We start from the raw sequence: 20278 nt of genomic DNA, 5'->3' as shown, positions 1-20278 counted from the left end.
GGTAGAATTCCCTAGTAAAACTGGAATTTTTCTTTGTGGGAAGGACTTTAACTACGAATACAATCTCTTTAATAGATATAAGGCCTCCCAAGTTTTCCCTTTCTTCTTGAATGAGTCTTAGTAAGGAATTTGTTTATTTCATCTATGTTATCAAATTTATTGTCAGGAAGTTGTTCATAAAATAACATTATCCTTCCTAACATCTGATAGATCTGCTGTGACAGTCCTTCTTTTATTCATAACATTGGTAATTTGGGTCTCTGTCCTTTTTTCTTGATCTGTATATATAGAGGTTTACCAATTTTATTGATCTTTCCAAAGCACCAGCTTTTGGTTTCGTTGTTTTGCTTACTAATTTCTGTTTTCTATTTCAATGCTCTTATCTTTATTATCTCCTTCCTTTTATTTACTTTGGGTTTAATTTGCTCTTAATGTTTTAGTTTCATAAGGTAGAAACTTAGATAATTGATTTTAGACCTTTCTTCTTTTCTAGTATGAGCATTTAATACCATCAATTCCTCTTTAAACACTGCTTTAGCTGGATCTTACAAATTTTTAAGATTTCTTATCATTTTAATTTAAACATATGTTTAATTTCCCTTGTTATTTCCTCTTTGACCTGTAGATTATTTAGAAGTGTTCTGTTTATTACCCACATATTTAAGAATTTTCTTGGTGTCATTCTGTTGCTGATTTATAGTTGACCACCATTGTCATCAGAAAATATACCTTTCTGTATTTTTAATCCTTTTAAATTTATTGAGATTAGTTTTATGCCCCAGAATATGGTCTACTTTTGAATATTTCATGAACATTTGAGAAGAAAGTAAATTCTCTGAGATGAGGTATTCTATACATTAGGTCAAGTTGCTTGATAGTATTGTTCAAGTTATCTATATATTTAATAATTTTTGTCTAATTTTTCTATCAATTATTGACAAGAAAAAAGTTGAAATCTCCAACTGTAATTGTTGATTTGTCTATTTCTCTTATTGGCCATGATCTGTTCACATACTTCATCTGCCCCATTCTCTCTCTTCTTCTGGCACTCAGTTTCATTTATGTTGGGCAATTTGATATGGTCTCACAGCTCCTGGGTGTTTTCCCACTGGTTGTTCTTCTCCTTTCATATTTGTAAAAATAACCTCTATCTTCAAATTCACTTATCCTTTCTTCTGCTGTGTCCCATTTGTTGACAAGACTGCCTGGGCAGTTCTTCATCTCTGATGTTGTGTTTTCATGTTTAGCATTTCCATCTGACACTTTTTTAATAGCTTCCATCTCTTTGCTGAAATTCCCCATGATCCATACATTTCATCCACCTTTTTATTTATTTTATTTATTTATTTTTTGTGGTACATGGACCTCTCACTGTTGTGGCCTCTCCCGTTGCAGAGCACAGGCTCCGGACACGCAGGCTCAGCGGCCATGGCTCACGGGCCCAGCTGCTCCGCGGCATGTGGGATCTTCCCGGACTGGGGCACGAACCCATGTCCCCTGCATCGGCAGGCGGACTCTCAACCACTGCGCCACCAGGGAAGCCCTCGTCCACCTTTTTAATGCTAAGTCCTTTAACATGTTCATTAGAGTAGTTATAATGTCCCTGTCTGATGCTTCTAACATCTAGGTTATTTCTGGGTCTGGTTCTGTTGCATATTTTATCTCTTGACAGGAAGGTATTTTTTTTCTTGCTTCTTTGTGTCTCTTATTATTTTCAATAAAGTGCTGAACATTCTGGGTAAAAGAACAATAGAGACAGAGATAAATAATATATGATGCGGGCTTCTCTGGTGGCGCAGTGGTTGAGAGTCTGCCTGCCGATGCAGGGTACACGGGTTCGTGACCCGGTCCGGGAAGATCCCACATGCCGCGGAGCGGCTGGGCCCGTGAGCCATGGCCGCTGAGCCTGCACGGCCAGAGCCTGTGCTCCGCAACGGGAGAGGCCACAACAGTGAGAGGCCCGCGTACCGCAAAAAAAAAAAAAAAAAAAAAAAAGTGATACCCAGAATGGCATATGTGCCATGGAATTTGTTAGTATTTAAAACGCTTTTTGGCCATCCAAGGTGGGTATTATTATTCTCCCATTTTAAAGGTGAGGAAAGTGTGGGGAGGGGAGGACAGCAACACAGTGCCAGGGATGAACTTGGTTTTGAATTATGGCTATGTGGCTGATCCCTTCCCTAACTGTTATGTGGGATCTGGTGGCACTGGGAAGCATGTCTGTGGAGCGGTAAAGACTGGAGGCTGGGAGGCCAGTCACAGCTGTCCCAGCAGTGCAGGGTGTGGTGTTAAATGCCCACCAGGGATCATTAATTCAAACGCTTAGAGTATACATGGCTCATTTAAGTGAATACACGTAGGCAGAAATATACGGCTCAGTATTAAAGACAAACTAGGGAGTGATGGGGACCGTGGTGAACTGGATGCACATGCTCCTTTCCAGAAGGACAGCTGTGGCTCAGTTCTGGCTGACCGTGCCAGGTGCAAAACCAAGATTAGTGTTACCAGTTCTTGTGATGTTTTGATGGAAGCCAGAAATCTGAACTTAAATGTGAAGTATCCTGATTTTAAAGGTTGGCCACAGGTATAATTTTTAAAAATGTTTATTTAGGCCATACCATGAGGATTAAGCAAAACATGTCTGTAGGCTGTCAGCCTATAGGCCACATAAGCCTGGGTGGTGGCAGAGAGACTGCCCAGGTACTGCTACAACTGTGGACATGCAGTTTTACCAGGCATGTTTTTGGTCAAAGGGCTAAATGGCAGACTCCAGAGCATTTTCTGTCAACATGAGACCATTCATTAGGTTTACTCATGGCTTTAGACTTTGCCAGCCTGGAGGTACATCTGTGTTTACTTTGATATCAATACCTGCCTTACTCCATATTTCATTTTTCTTTCTTTTTCATTGGCAAATTCTGTTTTTTGAATTGAAGTATAGTTGATTTAGAATGTTGTGTTAGTTTCTGGTGTACAGCAAGTGATTCAGTTATATATATATATATATATATATATATATATATATACACACACACACACACACACACACATATATATGTGTACATTCTTTTTCAGATTCTCTTCCATTATAGATTATTACAAGATATTCAATATAGTTCCCTGTGCTATATGGTAGGATCTTATTGTTTATCTATTTTTAATATAATGGTGTGTATCTGTTAATCCCAAGCTCCTAATTTATTCCTCCCCTGCCTTTCCCCTTTGGTAACCATAAGTTTGTTTTCTATGTCTGTGAATCTGTTTCTGTTTTATAAATAAGTTCATTTGTGTCATTTTTTTTAGATTCCACATATAAGTGATAGCATATGATATTTGGCTTTCTCTGTCTGACTTACTTCCCTTAGTATGATAATCTCTAGGTGCATCCATGTTGCTGCAAATGGCATTATTTCATTCTTTTAAATGGCTAAGTAGTATTCCATTGTGTATACATACCACATCTTCTTTATCCATTCATCTGTTGATGGACACATAAGTTGTTTCCATATCTTGGCTATTTGTAAATAATGCTGCTATGAACATTGGGGTGCATGTATCTTTTAGAATTATAGGTTTCATCTTTTCTGGATATATGCCCGGAAGGGGAATCTCCATACTGTTTTCCATAGTGGCTGCACCAATTTACATTCCCAACAGTGTAGGAAGGTTCCCTTTTCTCCACACCCTCTACAGCATAATCAAATTTGTAGACATATTGGTGATGGCTATTCTGACCAGTGTGAAGTGATACCTCACTGTGGTTTTGATTTGCATTTCTCTAATGATTAGTGATGTTATGACTTGCTCCATCTTTCTACTTGTCTCCTACAGTCTCTCCCCAAGGGTGGCTGTTAGCCCATGTATGCTCTGAGTAAGACAGTTTGAGAAAAGCATTGTAGCGTAGTGGTTCATAGTTTGGTTTGCTTCTTTGATCTTCCATTTTCCACCTTTGTCAGAGGATATGTTGTTTACTCTCTTTGTACCAGTTACTTATCTATAAAATAGGAATAATTTGACCTACCTCCAAGGATGGTTGTGAGAATTATAAAAGATAAATATTGAGGGCTTGGAAAAATATCTGACATATAGTAAGTGCTCTACAAATGTTAGCTATTATCATTTACATTTCTTCCTTCTTGGCCCTTCTATTGGAGGCATCTATCTTCTGTTTCTGAATTATTGGCCCCCTGGGAGAATTCACTTGGTGTTGCCCAGAACCCTCAGGATGCCAAGGCTGCATTTATTAATTCATTCAAAATATCCATCAAGACCTGCAGGTGCAATTCTGTTCCAGGCATTGGAGAGTTGTCAGTGTTGCACACAATAGAAGGAGCTTGCATTTTAGAGCACAAGACTGACAATAATTGTGAAAACAAAGAAATGAGTGAAACTATTTCCAAGTGCTTATTGTTATGAAGAAAAAGAAAATGGTGATGTGATAGAGAATGAACAGGTGGCTACTTTATTTTTTATTTTTAAAATTTAAAAAATACTTCTTTCTTTCTTTATTTATTTATTGCTGCGTTGGGTCTTTGTTGCTGCACGCAGGCTTTCTCTAGCTGTGGTGAGCAGGGGCTATTCTTTGTTGTGGAGCACGGGCTCTAGGCGAGCGGGCTTCAGTAGTTGTGACACATGGGCTCAGTAGTTGTGGCTTGTGGGCTCTAGAGCGCAGGCTCAGTAGTTGTGGCACATGGGCTTAGTTGCTCTGCGGCACATGGGATCTTCCTGGACCAGGGATCAAACCCATGTCCCCTGAATTGGCAGGCAGATTCTTAACCACTGCGCCACCAGGGAAGCCCCAACAGGTGGCTACTTTAGATTGAGCGCTCAAGAAAGGCCACTCTGAGGAGTATCATTTGACATGAGGTTTGAATGACAAGAAAATACCTTTTCGTTTAAAAATCTAGAGGAAGAGTGTTTCAGGCTAGTGAAATAGCAAGTACAAAGGCCCTGAGGCAGGATTGAGCTTGGTTTGTCCAGGCAACAGGCAATAGGTCAGAGTGGCTCAGAGATTAAGGGGATAGGAGGAAAGGAGATGAGGTCACTGAGCTAGCCAGGAACCATACCACACAGGCTTGGTAGACCAAGGCAAAGATTTTGGTTATATTTTAAGTCCTAGATGGAGGGTTTGAAGCACAGGAGTGACAAGACTTTATTTATATTTCAGATGACTCACTCTTGCTGCAGCATGGAAAGGTGGATTGGAGGGGAAGCAGAAAGGCCATCAGCCTCACTGTGAACTACTGTGGAATAGGCAAGGGAGGTAAGGGAGAATGGCTCTTTCCTAAGCTGTTTTTTCTTATTCATTCATTCATTCATTCATCATTCAGTGGCTCTTTCTTGAGTGTCTGTTATGTGTCAGCAGTGTGTTAGGCCCTGGGACTACACTGATATATGATATTGTCATGAACTTTGCTACCATTGAACTTTCAATCAAATGTGCCTCTTGGTTTCCTGGGTCCTCACACAGTGCTGTCTGTACACATGATCTTTAGTGAACATTAATCCTAGAGTGGTTCATCTCAACCACATGCATCTTCATGTGGGCTCACCACTGGGGCGAATAACCACGTAGGATTCTTTCCTCTGTAGACACCCGCAACATCCTACCTCTCTCGGCAAAATGCAAGGGATGCAAATGGGGGCATGCAAAACGGATGAGGCGGGAGAAGGAGACCTCTGAGCTTATGTGCCAGAAGCCTAGAACCTCCTGGAAGCCTGAATGCGTTTGTGAGCATCAGGTTACCCGGGCCTCTACCTCCAGGGGAACATGGAGGGAATTACAGATCATAAAGGTGACTTTTCTTTCTGGGCTGTTCTCAGTAAGGTCATGTTTTTTTTTTTTTTAGAGAATTTTTTTAAGGTAGTGAAACAACATTGCCTAGTATGGAGAGCGCTTTTTCAGATTTAATTCACAACCACAGGCTCTCGTGTGAAATTCAGGGGGTAACCACATTTCTCAAATGGTAAAGAAAATGGGCAATCAGCTTTTTTCAAATGAAACCAAGCACCTAATAACTGTCTTTCACTATGTGATAGGCCTGTGAAACAAACTCCAAAGAAAGTCTGCTGGGTGGGCTAAACTCCTCGATATCTTCTTTACAGAATAGAAATGTCAGTTACAATTTTTCATGGACAGAGGGAGGTTCAAGTTCAAGGAAGCAACGGGGAGTGGAACAATGATTTAGGAGGTTCTAAGTGTCTTTGGAATGAACACAAAGAGGAAAATACTAGGAAAAGGACAGGTGGAAAATCAGTTTAAGTTAGTTCCAGAATTTTTCTCACGGCAATGGAATCCTTTTTTCAGAATTTTCTTCAGAGACCCAACATGAAAAAGAGAAAAAATAGGATCTGTTTTGAAAGTGGGAGAGTAAGTAGGGCTCAACCTGTTGCCATCCACCACACACCTCTCCATCCCTGGCAAGTGTTAGAGCCTCAGACCTTCAAGGAACCCAGCTGGAACCTTATTGACTTAAACCACAATACAGAACAAAGACTGTGTTAATTTAAATTTTATTTAGAGTATACCATATGCTAGGCAAGTTGCTAACAAAACAGTTTACATAACACAGTGTTACCCTTGACCCCATGAAATGAGTATTGTTACACCTGTTGTCAAGATGAGGAAACTGAGGTTCAGGGTGGCCAGATCATATGGCCAAACTTACACAGTTGCTAAGTGGCAAATCTTGGCTTCAAACTCAAAGCTGATACCAAAGATTATGCTTTTTTTTTTTTTTGCCACGCAGCATGGCATGTGGGATCCCAGTTCCCTGAACAGGGATCTAACCCATGTCCTCTGTGGTGGGACCGTGGAGTCTTAACCACTGGACTGCCAGGAAAGTCCCCAGAGCTTCTGCTTTTAACTAGTAAATTCTCCTAGCTCTCTCTCTTCGACAGATTTCTTCAGTTCTCATCAGGAGCACAAGCCTTTCCAGGAATGTTTACAGAAAGGAGACAGGGAGGAGGAGAAGGAGGAAGAAAGAGGAATGTGGAGGGAGGCAGAGACAGAGGGAGAGTAGGACTTAGACAAAGAGGAAGTTAGTGTAAGATGATAAAACCCAGGGAGCCAGCTGCTAAGCAATGAAACTCCATGGAAAATCCAAAGAAAGATAATACCACGAGGAGAGAGAGAAAGAGGAGGTGGGGTTCAGCTGTAAGGTCACTGCTTACTAGTGACCAAAATGCCAAGATTTCAGCCAGGGCTGGACCCCCCTGGTTTCTATTGTGATCTGGTTGACTTAGTCATTGAAATTCAAGTTAATGGTGTCATTGAAAGTCGGGTTAATGGTCACGAACAAACAGATCAGGAGACTGGCCCAGGGCACAGGAGTCCCACCAGTGGACCAGCTAATTGGAGCTGGGCAGTCCTTTTGGGCACCCAGCTCATGAGGCCAGACAGTGCCCAGCCCCTTGGTGGTGGCTTTCCATGATGTCAGAGGATCATTTTGCCCCTGTTGACTGAAGTTTTAGCTAGGTTGCTGAGATGACTGGCTGGGTTGGGCTCCGTGGGCTGACAGTGAGCTGACCCAGGGGACAACCCAAAAGACAAGAATCTGACTGGGGGAGGCATTGTTCTTCAAAAGAATAAAGCAGGGAAAAGAAACTAGTGAGAAACCTCTTAGCTTGTTTGTTGTTACTGGTCTCTGCCATTGGCTGGTTCACTTGTGTGGAATCAGTGGCCAAAAGCAGTAGTATTGACACCATGCAGCACCCAGGTCATGGGTAGCATTGGCGGCATAGCTCCTACCGCTATTAGGAGTTGGCTGGGTAACTGGGTGACAGTTGTAGTGGAAGTGCCTGCCTTGAGTGATGAGGGGCAGATCACTTCCTGATTCTCTGCCTCCTTTCACCCTTCTGAAGCACCATAATCACATGTGCTGCTTACCTACTTCTTTAGGTAAGGGATGTAGAGTCACAAGGCAAGACTGTTGGAAAGCATCTTGAGTCTTCTGGGAAGAAGAGGAAAGAAACATTCAATGAGGACATACTGTATCCCAGGCAATTCACATGCCTTCTCTGATCAGATTTTTTTAAGGATAGGCAGTATTAACTCCATTTTATAAGAGATATTCAGAGGTTTCTAAGATTTGGAGAGATTGTATTGTCTGTCCAATTCTTCCACTCCTTTTTCCATCCCCTTCTCCTTTAGGTGCCCGTATACTTATAGATGCTTAGCCCTAACCAAAGGGCACCAGGATAGGTACCAAAAGGTTGGACACTAGCCCTGGCAGGGCCACTCCATGGGCCAAGCAGATAACATGGCTATGGGTGGCAGTCAGGAAAACGATAACAGGGAGAGGAGAATGATAATGAAAAGTGCATATAAAGGCATTCAGGTGTGAGAAAAACACACCATGACACCGGTGAACAGGATAAATAAAGCCAGAGTTTTTCAGTTTACAGCATCCTGACTAGATCATCTCTTAGGTCATTTTGAGTTCCAATGTTTAATTTTTTTTGCCTCCCATCAAAACTAGCATATCCTTTTTCTATTCTCTTCAGGCTCTGCTTTCTGTTGGTAGAAGTGGGTGGTGGTAATGAGCTAATCAGATTAGCTAATCACTACTGTGGGCAAATTAGCTAATGGGCAACTCTTCCCATGACTTAATGCCATAATTGGATTAAAGCACCTCCCTTCTGATCTTGACCTGGGGGACTGACAAATGGTGGGAATTCACACTTCTATACCCAGAATCCCTGCAACTACACCCTGGGAACAGCACCCAGCACAGAGCTGGACAGGAACTGACATGTGACCCAGCTTTATTTCCCTGCACTTATGGCATCAATAAAATGGCCAGAGCCTAATGATTGGACAAAAAACTCTGGTTTCCGTATTATGTGGTGGCCCCATAGTGGGTGGGAGGTGGCAGGGGTGGGGGAACCATGACAATTTTAAAGTCATTTTTCCCCAGTTTTATTGAGAAACAATTGGCATACAGCACTGTGTAAGTTTAAGGTGCACAGCATGATAGTTCGATTTACATAGATTGTGAAATGATTACCACAATAGGTTCAGCTAACGTCTATCTTCTCATACAGATACAATAAAAAGGAAAGAAAAGAGTAAAGGAAAAAAATTTCTCCTTGTGATGAGAACTCTTAGGATTTACTCAGTCAACAACTTTTTTATGCTGTATACACTTGAGTGTAGAAAACGTTGTAATAAATATAGAATGAGGGGGCTTCCCTGGTGGTGCAGTGGTTGAGAATCCGCCTGCCAATGCAGGGGACACGGGTTCGAGCCCTGGTCTGGGAAGATCCCACATGCCGCGGAGCAACTGGGCCCGTGAGCCACAATTACTGAGCCTGCGCGTCTGGAGCCTGTGCTCCGCAACTAGAGGCCGCGATAGTGAGAGGCCCATGCACCGCAATGAAGAGTGGCCACTGCTTGCCACAACTAGAGAAAGCCCTCACACAGAAACGAAGACCCAATACAGCCATAAATAAATAAATAAAAAGAAAATTATTAAAAAAATATATATATAGAATGAGGGATCTGGAAGGAATTTTCCATAATTGTGGAAGCTGAGGCCCCAGAAAAATGAATACGTGCACTATCTTGGGTTTGTAGAATGTTTTACTGTTTACAAAAGGGCTTTCCTGTTCATCATGATATTTGATCCTCTTACCAACTCCCCATATGGAAACAGAGGTAGGCAGTATTGTTTCCACTGTACAGATGAGGAAACTGAGGTTCCCAGAGGTTGACTTTCCCAACAGCCAGTGCACTCATTGTCTTGGGGCATTGGCATGGCAAGCCTTATACCTCATTGGCATCAACAGTCTTGTGGTTGGATTTCAGGTGTGGTGAGGAGAGGGTGGAGATGTAAGATAATTTCTTAAATTGCAGTACTTGGAGAGGCTGGCTATTTTGCACAAGCTGACAGCCAGCTCTGGTTCAGGTACTCTCCTGACTTCACTTACCAGGTTTAAATTGGCTCCTGGCCCTGGGTTTCCCAGGCATGGAAATGGCACCATCACTGCTTGAAGCAGAGGAGCAAGTGGAGCGCCTGGCACTCAGATGGCATTGCTCTCCCACATCTGAGCAGGTTGGAGGCTGGGTCGGTTCTCCCCAGTGTCTGCGCTTCACATGCTGGAGCCAACTTCTCTTCACGCTTTCCTTCACCCTTCCCTTAATTCTGTGCCATGGAATCAGAAATGTCTGTTTCCTAACTTCATCTCTTTTGCCTCCATGGCAAGAAAGTCAGAGTTGGTCGAGGTCAATACAGTGACCCAGGTGCTGTGCTCCTGACATCGGTACAGAGGCAAGCGGTACTTTGAGTTCACTCTTGAGGACCACACAGCTCAGTGGGATGGTTGGTCAGCCACATAGCAAAGTAAGTGAGTTAGGAATTGCATTTGGCTTCAAGTCACAGAGAATCAAAGCAACAGGGTTTAAACAAGTCTTTTGTTTCTTCCACATTCCGTGAAATTTGGAGCTGGATGGCCCAAGGCTGGTCTGGTTGCTCTGTCAACATGGTGTCACCATGATCCCAGGTTCCTTCTTTTCTTCTGATCCTTTTTTTTTTTTTTCCGTAGGATTGCTTCATGGTCACAAGATGGCTGTTGGAGATCCAGTCTTCGTGTCTCAAACAGGAAGAAGGAGAAAGGGCCAAATGCAAATGGTACATAATAGCAGAGTATACCCTCTTTGAATGATTTCCTGGAAGCCCCACACCAAGGTATTGACTTATGTTTCCTAAGCTACCCTATCTGCAGAGGGGTCTGGGAGAGGTTTTGTTTATCTTATTTTTTTTCTTAAACTGGACACATTGTTATCTCTGACAATACAGCCTTTGATATTACAAAAGAGGAGGAGAAGGGGTGTTGGGTAGATCACTAGCAGCCTCAGCTAATCTGGGCAGTTTCAGGGCGTGGTGGTGTATTCCATGCATTCTGCTCAATGTGTGGTTTAGCTAAATAATGAAAACACTCTAGGCCTCAGTTTTCTCACCTTTAAAATGGACATAATAACACCTACCTTGTAGTGACTAAATTTTATAGGACTTATGAAAGTTCAATGAGAAGGTGTACGCCAATGTCTTAGAGCTATGGAGGTATACTGTAAGTGCCCAATAAGTGTTAGTTGTGATGGTGAACACAGGAGATGGTGATGATACAGATCCTGAACGCAGTCTGCCTGGGTCGTATCCCACCTGCAGCACTTTCTGCTCAGCCGTGGGTGCGTTACTATGATTCAGTTTCTTCAGTGGTAAAATAGTAGGATGAGAGAATCTGCCCTTTAAAATGCTCTCATATTGGGATGATCCGTGTAACGAGCTTAACAGAGTGTGTGGTGTATGACAGGTACTCAAAGAATGCTGTTCATTAAGATTGGAAGCACGGAGAACGGGAGTGTAAGGCTCAGCGAGGTGCAGTATCTGGGTTGTATTCAGGCCAAGGGGGGAACCGGTAAAGAAGGTGGGGAGGGTGTCACAAGCAGAGCGAGCGGCACGCAGGTGTGAAAGCTCGTGGTGTGTGCTCAGAGTTCATGGTGAGAAACGTCTGGTGCGTCTGGGCCCCAAGGTCAAGGTAGGAAGCAGGACAGGCTGAGGTGGAGAGGAAGGCAGTGTTTGGGACTTGGACAGCTTGTGTGACATGATGAGGAACCCACAGCCCTGCTGCCCCATCTCCTGGGGATGGTTTCTGAGGGTGGATGCAATCACATTCACAGACAAGGAATTAGCTGATCTGAACAATGCTTGGATTATTGGCATCTGTCAGCTGCTACCTGTTAACCAAAGGCCCAAGGCTCAAACTCTGCCAGGCTCCTCTGGGAACAGGCCATGAATCATATAATGATGGCCACTTTGGCAGAAAGGGAATGCTAATAGCTGGAGGCTGATCTTATGACTGGAAGAAAGGAAGGCTGTCGTAGGTTTTCATAGGGATAGAAAAACAAGTTCACTCTAGGTTTCTACAGGGCTTTATTCCCCATTAGCAGATAAGAACAGATGTGTTTATCCGATTCCCCTAGAAATTAAGGTGTTAAGGCAGCTGAAGAGGTAAATTCTGAGGTGAGAGGAGGAGGAGGTGCTGGGGAGACAGGGGTACATTATAGTTAAGCGACGATAGGGGCAGCGAAGGGCCAGCTGGGGCCTCAGCAGGGAGGTTGAGTAGAAAGAGCACTTGACACAAGTTCAAAGTCTTGGGACCACCTCTGACCCCAAGTTCCCAGAAACGATGTACAGTGTTCTGTAAAACATGGATGATAACACTTGCTCGACTGGCCTGACCAGGCTGTTTGATCAAATGAGAAAATATACGTCTGCAAAGACACTTTGTGAGGGGCATCTAGAATAAAATCCACCCTCCGCCTCAATCTCCCAGGCCTTCTGACGGATTATAGAACACACCAGCCTCTTTCCCACCTTTGTCCACATGTTCCTTTTTCTGCCTAGAACATTCTTCTGCCAGTTCTTCCTACAGTTCATCTCAGCTTATATGCCACTTCCCCAGAAAGGCCTTCCCTGCCCTATTGAAAGCACGCACTCCCCTTTGACCCTCTCCTGCCCAAGATAGCTTGTGGTTAAGGACTCAGGCTCTGAAGCAAGTCTCTGGGGTTCAAGTTCAGCTCTGACACATACCAGCTGTGTGACCTTGGGCAGTCACCCAAACTCCTTGTGCTTCTATTTCCACATGTATAAGATGAAGATCATAATAATATTTATCTCACAAAGTGGTAGAGACAAAGATGACTTCAGTAGGTGTCAGCTGTTATTACTGTTCATCAGAGTGCTCTATTTCCTTTCTAGAACTAACCATGTCTGTAATTAATTTGTCTGTATATGTTTATTATCCAACGCTCACCCTTTTCCATAATGGGCTCCCCTGAGGGCAGCGATCATGTCTTGCTGATCCATTCTTTTTTTTTTTTTCATTTAGTGTTTGTGTTGTTGGGGTTGGGTACATGTGTTGGTATCTATCTCTGAGCACAACTTATAGGAGACAATCTTTTTTATTTATTTATTTTTATTTATTTATTTTATTTTTGGCTGTGTTGGGTCTTTGTTGCTGCGTGTGGGCTTTCTCTAGTTGTGGTGAGCGTGGGCTACGCTTCATTGCGGTGCACAGGCTTCTCACTGTGGTGGCTTCTCTTGTTGCAGAGCACGGGCTCTAGGCGCACGGGCTTAGTAGTTGTGGCGCATGGGCTTCAGTAGTTGTGGCTCGCGGGCTCTAGAGCGCAGGCTCGGTAGTTGTGGTGCACGGGCTTAGTTGCTCCGGGGCATGTGGGATCTTCCTGGACCAGGGCTCAAACCCCTGTCCCCTGCCTTGGCAGGCAGATTCTTAACCACTGTGCTACCAGGAAGCACTGATCCATTCTTATATACCATGTGTATAGCACAGTATAGCCTGGAACCTAGAAGATGCTCAAGAAATAGTTGTTGGATGAGGAATGTACTGAATGAGCATTTCCCAGAACCAAGCCCTGGGGTGACCCAGGCAGTCCCGGGACCAGCCAAGGAAGTGGTCAGATGGCCCTGCTTTGCATTTCATTCTCCCCTTGGTAGGGCTTTCACTTATGTAATGGAACAGCAGTGAAATCCCACGATACCTAAGTGCTTCCCCTCCAGCCAGCCCAGTATACGACCACAAAAAGGAGGAAGAAAAAGTAAGAGAAAGAGAAGAGCTCCAAACCGCATGCTTCTTGGGACAGAAAAATGAGCTCTGTTTTCTCCCAGAGTCATGTGAGGGCACAGTGGCAGACGGGGGGCATGTTTTGCTGAGCTTCAGAGCAACCAAGCAGTGAAGAATCAAGGGCCCCAGCCTGAGTGTCAGCAGTTGAGGCTTTTTCCACCTCTGCACCTAACTTGCTGTGCAACCTTCATCAAGTCACCTTCCCTTTCTGGGTCTCCTAAGTGTCCTCATCTGCAAATTGAGGGGATTGGAATAAATGATTAAGGTAGAGCCGTCATGCAGTCCTGGTTTTGCCTATAGATCTGGTATAATTATTAACAATAACCTCTTTCATTCTCTAAGTGACCTGTACTAGGTGATAAATTATAAAATCAGTTTGATTCAAATCACACTGTTTCCATTTTTTGGATATGATAAACAATACTGCAGTGAAGTTCCTTATACATTCCTTTATTCAACAAATATTTGATAAGCATCTGTTATGTACCAGGTATGGTTCTATGCTCTGGGGATACTGGAGGAATAAGATAGATAAGATCTCTGTGTGGAAAATACATTCTTGTGAGGGAGATAGATAATAAACGAGAAAACAACAACAACAAAATAAATTTTAGATAGTTATGAAGAAAATAAAGGAGAACAGTGTGCTAGATAGTGATAGGAGGTGCTACTTTATAAAGTGTGGTGGGGGAAGGTCTCTTTGAAGAGGTCACGTTTGAGCTGAGACCTGAATGATAAGAAGGAGCCAGTTATGCAAAGTACCAGGGAGAATGTACAGCAAATGCAAAGACCCTGAGGTAGGAACAGCTCTTTGTGTTTGAAGAGTAGAAACAGAGACAGTATGACTAAAGTATAGCAAGGGGTTGGAAATGAGGTTAGACATAAAGGCAGGGGCCAGATCATATAGGGTCAAGGAGTTTGAGTTTTGTTCTTAGTGCAGAATATCTGGTTGTATTTTAATCACTGGAAAATCCTAGAATAAAATTAGCTCTATGTAGAATGGACTGTGAGCAAAAAATTTCGTGTATCTGGTTAGCTACAGCACAGAAAGCCATAACTTCACCCTAGGGTGTGTGGCACCCTGGGAGAGAATGAACAGCAGAGTCAGAGAGATCTATGTTCAAATTCCAGCTCCATTGGTATATATCCAAAAGAAGTGAAAGTGGGGTCTCGAAGAGATATTTGTATGTCCATGTTCATAGCAACATTATTCACAATAACCACAAAATGGAAGCAACCCATTCATGGATGAGTGGATAAACAAAATGTAGTATATAAATACAATGGAATATCATTCAGACTTGAAAAAGGAAGGAAATTCTGACACATGATACAATATGGATGACCCTTGTGGGTATTATGCTAAGTGCAATAAGCCAGATACAAAAAAACAAATACTTTCAAGTTCCACTTACATGAGGTACCTAAAATAGTCAGATTCAGAGAGACGGAAAGTAGAACGGTGGTTGCCAAGGGCTAGGAAGAAGTGGGAATGGGGAGCTGTTTAATGGGCATGGAGTTTCAGTTTTGCAAGATGAAAAGAGTTCTGGAGATTGGCTGCACAGTGATGTGCATGTACTTAATACTACTGAACTGTATACTTAAAAATGGTAAAAGATAGGAAATTTTATGTTATTTGTGTTTTACTATAATTAAAAAAATTTTTTAAATTCCAGCTCCATCACGTAGGGGCAGTGTGATTTGGCCGTTAATCTCTCTGAGCCTCAGTTTTTGCATATGTAAAAGGGTGACAGTAATACCTCCTAGCTCTTGTGTAGACAGGCTCAGAGGCTGTCTATTCCAATATTCCACTGCACAATTTGGAATCTCAGGCTTCCCAGCCTTCCCAGGCAGCTAAAAGACCCTTTCAGTGAATTTTTTTTTTAACATCTTTATTGGAGTATAATTGCTTTACAATGGTGTGTTAGTTTCTGCTTTATAACAAAGTGAATCAGTTATATATATACATATGTTCCCATATCTCTTCCCTCTTGCATCTCCCTCCCTCCCACCCTCCCTATCCCACCCCTCTAGGTGGTCACAAAGCACCGAGCTGATCTCTCTGTGCTATGTGGCTGCTTCCCACTAGCTATCTATTTTACGTTTGGTAGTGTATATATGTCCATGCCACTGTCTCACTTTGTCACAGCTTACCCTTCCCCCTCCCCATATCCTCAAGTCCCTTCTCTAGTAGGTCTGTGTCTTTATTCCTGTCTTGCCCCTAGGTTCTTCATGACCTTTTTTCTTTTCCCCTTAGATTCCATATATATGTGTTAGCACATGGTATTTGTTTTTCTCTTTCTGACTTACTTCACTCTGTATGACAGACTCTAGGTCCATCCACCATCTTGATTGAGTTGCCCTTGTACCTAATACACAGTAGATGCTCAATGAACATTTGTTGATTGACTTGCTGACTGGATCCGCTTCTGTAGTAGACATGATCTAGAAGGAGCCATATGTGTAGGGAAATATGTACCTGGTACCTAGTTGGCATTCCATAAATATTTATGGAACAGGTGAATGAACAAAGTGGATGACACATCTGGCCATGAATTGTAAAACAATCTGCCTGTTCCAAAATATGTGAGAGATTTTTTTTTGTTATCTGGTACCATAATAGTTGCTTCAGAAAGCAAACTAACTGAAAGGCCTGCTGACTGAGTCTCATATTAACATCTGTATTAGTTTTCTATTGCTAGAAAATAACTTCCACAAATATAGTGGTTTAAACAACACCAATTTATTACCTTACAGTTCTGTAGGTCAGACTTTTGACATGGGTCTCAGCAGGGTAAAATCAAGGTGTCAGTAGAGCTGTGTTCATTACTGGAGGTTCTAGGGGAAGGATCTGTTTCCTTGCACATTTGGATTGTTTGCAAAATTCAGTTCCTTATGGTTGTAGGACTGAGATGCTGTTTCCTTGCTGGCTGTCATTGAGGACTATTCCCAGCTTCTAGAGCCACTCACATTCCTTGATTTGTGTCCACTTCCTCCATCTTGAAAGTCAGCAACTCTTCTTCCCTCTCATCTTTCTGACCCAGCACAGAAAGGTTCTCCATCTTTAAGGAGCCAAGTAATTAGATTAGGTTCACCTGGATAATCCAGGCTACTCCTCCCATCTCAAGGTCCTTAACCTTAATCCCACTCATGAAATCCCCTGGAAAAATTGAAAGATTCTGGGGTTAAGTCATGAATATCTTTGGAGAGTTATTACTCTGTCTACCACTGCATCCAGTATCACTTTGGAAGGATTGGCTTCTCAGAGCAGGTAATTTTCTCTCAGCAAAGAGCTATGGGAAATGAGGCCAGTGAAAGGGAATTTTGGATAAAGGGAAGAGAGATGAGGCATTGGCCATAAATGTGTTAGCAGGCCTGTGAGGGACGCGACAGAAAGAGGTTCTTGGCTTCATGGAATCCAGGTTGCTCAAAGAAGAAAGAAATACTTAACAAATGCCAGAAAGTTAAACTTTGTGTGTCTTACAGTTTCCTTTCTGATTCTGATCTGTTCTGCCAAGGAGGAAGTAATCTTCACCTGCCATGAATAACTGTTAATACCTTGCCCCATGATTTTTTTTTTTTTTTTTTTTTTGCTGTATGCAGGCCTCTCACTGTTGTGGCCTCTCCTGTTGTGGAGCACAGGCTCTGGACGCCCACGGGCCCAGCCGCTCCGCGGCATGTGGGATCTTCCCAGACTGGGGCACGAACCCATGTCCCCTGCATCGGCAGGTGGACTCTGAACCACTGCGCCACCAGGGAAGCCCCATGATTTTAATTTGTTGATTGATGGGTTGTCATTGGTTCATTGCTACCAATAATTGAAGGATGTTTTCTTTGCTGGCTTGGTGAAGCTTCCAGATGTTATCAGAGCAGGCATGACTTTGGCTCACCCAGCTCATGGCATTGGCTCTGAATGCTGTCATTGGCTCCTATAGTGGGCTCAGCCACTAATCAAGGACCTGGTGGTGTGTGACACAGACCTTTACATCATTTCTGGATCTTCCTCTCCACAGAGTCCAGTAAGTTATTTTGCTAAGATGCTGTCTGTTTCGAGTCTTTTTCTTTCTTTCTGTCTCTTTGCCATCCTCCTTTCTCTCTCCTTCCTCTATTCTTTTCTTTCTAGTTTTCTATTGTTTTAGGATCAAAATAATGGAAAAGAACAGAAACCAATTCAACTCAGGAAATAATCCAAAGGTGTAAGAAGGACTGTGCAGGGGCTTCCTTGGTGGCACAGTGGTTAAGAATCCGCCTGCCAATGCAAAGGACACGGGTTCGAGCCCTGGCCCAGGAAGATCCCACATGCTGCGGAGCATCTAAGCCCGTGCGCCACAACTACTGAGCCTGAGCTCTAGAGCCTGCAAGCCACAACTACTGAGCCCACGTGCCACAACTACTGAAGCCCGCGTGCCTAGAGCCCGTGCTCTGCAGCAACAGAAGCCACGAAAATGAGAAGCCCGTGCACCGCAACGAAGAGTAACCCCCACTCACTGCAACTAGAGAAAGCCTGCACACAGCAACGAAGACCCAACACAGCCAAAAATAAATAAATAAATTTATAAAAGAAAAAGAAGGAGTGTGCAAAGTTGTTGTGCGGTGGTTTGATATGATATCAAATCCACTTGCTTATGACAAAAATGAAATTGTTTTTAAGAGGGAAGTTTGTTTTGATATAAGAATGAAGTTGTCTTTATAAGTAAAGTTGTTTTGATATGAAGAAGCTGCATCAGGATGACATCTCTTGACATCTGTGGCTGCCGATAAGCCCTCAGTAGCTCAGCTGCCCAGGGGCGCCGCTGGGGGCTTAGCAATAATATGAAGAAGCATCTATGGCCAGGGGACCTTTAGACTATAAATACCCAGAGTTTGTGAGGACAATCTGAGAGTTTAGGTCTGGGCAGGGTGACCCTTTGCTGACCTAAGCAGCTCTCTGAAGACCTTGGGGCATTAGTTACTGTGTGGGTAACAGGGTAAGGGCAGTGGGGAAAGTGGTGCAGCGCCTCTCTCAGGAGATCATCTTGCTTGTCAACACCGGCGTCTTGGTTCCCCAGCAACGTGCTCCAGCAACAGGGAACTTGCGTTTTGCTGGTAGCTGGATGTCAGGCTCTCAGTTGGTTAAGCTGACTCTCCCAGGAACCAACTCATGTAGAAAGGCACACCTCAGTTAAATTGGGACTTCATTCCTTTTATCTCCTCTTGCCTGGAACAATAGTGTAATTAATCTATTGTTGGTTTGGAGTATGTTATTTCTTTATTGGCTTATTAAGAGATATTATCCTGTATGCTATTAACTTGTGAAATTATTATAATTCCTGCAGTGAACCTGTGTTAAATATTGACAAGACAGTCTCAGACTCTGAGCATAATTTCCCCCCCCAAAAAACAAAGTTTACTGCTGTAATCTTCCCTGTTCTGATAAAAGGAGTTTATAGCAAAGGAATATATTTCCTGGTTCTCTCTGGGGGAATGAGGCAATAAGAGGCTGAAGTACCACTGCCTTGGGGAGTGGGTGGTAGTTTGCTGCCTGTTGAGGTAATGCAAACTAAGGCCAGAGGGAGGAAATGGCCACTTCTGAGGCCACAGGTGGTTATAGATTTCAGGTAAAGCGTGGTTGTAATTCTCCCACATGTCGTCCTGGAGAGGGATGGTGGGGAGATTCTTGCTCACAGTTTGTTCCCAGAGAAGTTATGTGTTGGGCTTGGACCTTCTAGGTGCTGCACAGTGGGAAGCCAGAGTCTCATCAAGTGTTAACAGAGGTCACAGCTCTTGGGAACAGAGGTTGTGACACAGAGGAAACTCCCCCCTCACCCTGTTTCCAGGAAGTTTCCAGGAAGGAAACTTCCCTGACCACACCCTGGCTTCTCTCACCCAGTCACACAAATCATTCCAACAGAGGCAGCTCTGGGCAGGACATTTGGAAAAGGCATTAGAGGGGTTGAAACCGTTTCAGTGGTGTCTTCAAGAATACTCCTTGGGAAACCCAAAGGAAAAACAGATAGTGGAGCCACACAGAGAGCCACACAGAGAGATTAGGAGAAATGTCAAAGACCACAGAGCATGTGTGGTGGGGCTGAGATTCAAGTTCAGGTTCATTGATTTTAAACTTTATTTTCTCCTTCCTTCCTTCCTTCCCTCCCTCCCACCCTCTCTCCTCCCTCCTTATCTCCCTCCCTCCCTTCCTTCCTTCCTTTCTTCCTCTTCTATTTTCATTTTGCCATGCTTGCTTAATATCTTCTTTTAAAAGAAAAAAAATGTCACGCACTTAGTGGAGCTCCCTTTGTGTCCCTCCCTTGTCTCATCCCCCTGCCTTCCTGTCAACTGACCTTAGTGAATGTCACTTCAGTCCTTCATTATGTATGGACATTATGTATGTCCATGGCCATAAATATTATATAGTATGGTGTGTTTTAAAATTTTACGTATATGAAAAAGGGCTAAAAGTATTTATTTACACAGAAAGAAATACAAATGGCTATTAAGAAGAGAGTCACTGTCTCATTCATCAAAAGAGCAATACAAAAAAAAAAGAGCAATACAAATTAAATCACATTGAGATATTTTTTAAACCTGTCAAGTTGGTCAGTACAGGCACTCAAGATTTGGTAAAACAGTGCATAGAAGAGGTTGTGGGGAAAGG

The 20278-nt window shown here is 43.1% G+C and overlaps 1 protein-coding gene across 14 annotated transcripts in view; it reads left to right on the top strand.

Annotated features, from left to right (window-relative positions):
- Positions 1-20278, top strand: part of UBLCP1 (ubiquitin like domain containing CTD phosphatase 1) — a 128791-nt gene that overhangs the window by 95501 nt on the left and 13012 nt on the right. For 12 of the 14 annotated variants that reach the window (XR_016391773.1, XR_016391769.1, XR_016391767.1 and 9 more), the window contains 3 exons: positions 5168-5263; positions 10546-10688; positions 17496-17663. The gene's annotated coding sequence lies outside the window, so the exon portion shown is untranslated. The remainder of the gene's footprint in view (positions 1-5167; positions 5264-10545; positions 10689-17495; positions 17664-20278) is intronic. The other 2 variants (XR_016391778.1, XR_016391774.1) reach the window with 2 other exon arrangements.

Source organism: Delphinapterus leucas, unplaced genomic scaffold (genome assembly GCF_059928025.1).
Source record: "Delphinapterus leucas isolate spDelLeu-1000000601 "Yukka" unplaced genomic scaffold, BTC_Dleu_Yukka2 spDelLeu_asBTCV2_sq79, whole genome shotgun sequence".
NCBI classification, from domain to species: Eukaryota; Metazoa; Chordata; class Mammalia; order Artiodactyla; family Monodontidae; genus Delphinapterus; species Delphinapterus leucas.
This window is presented reverse-complemented; position numbering and strand designations above follow the sequence as displayed.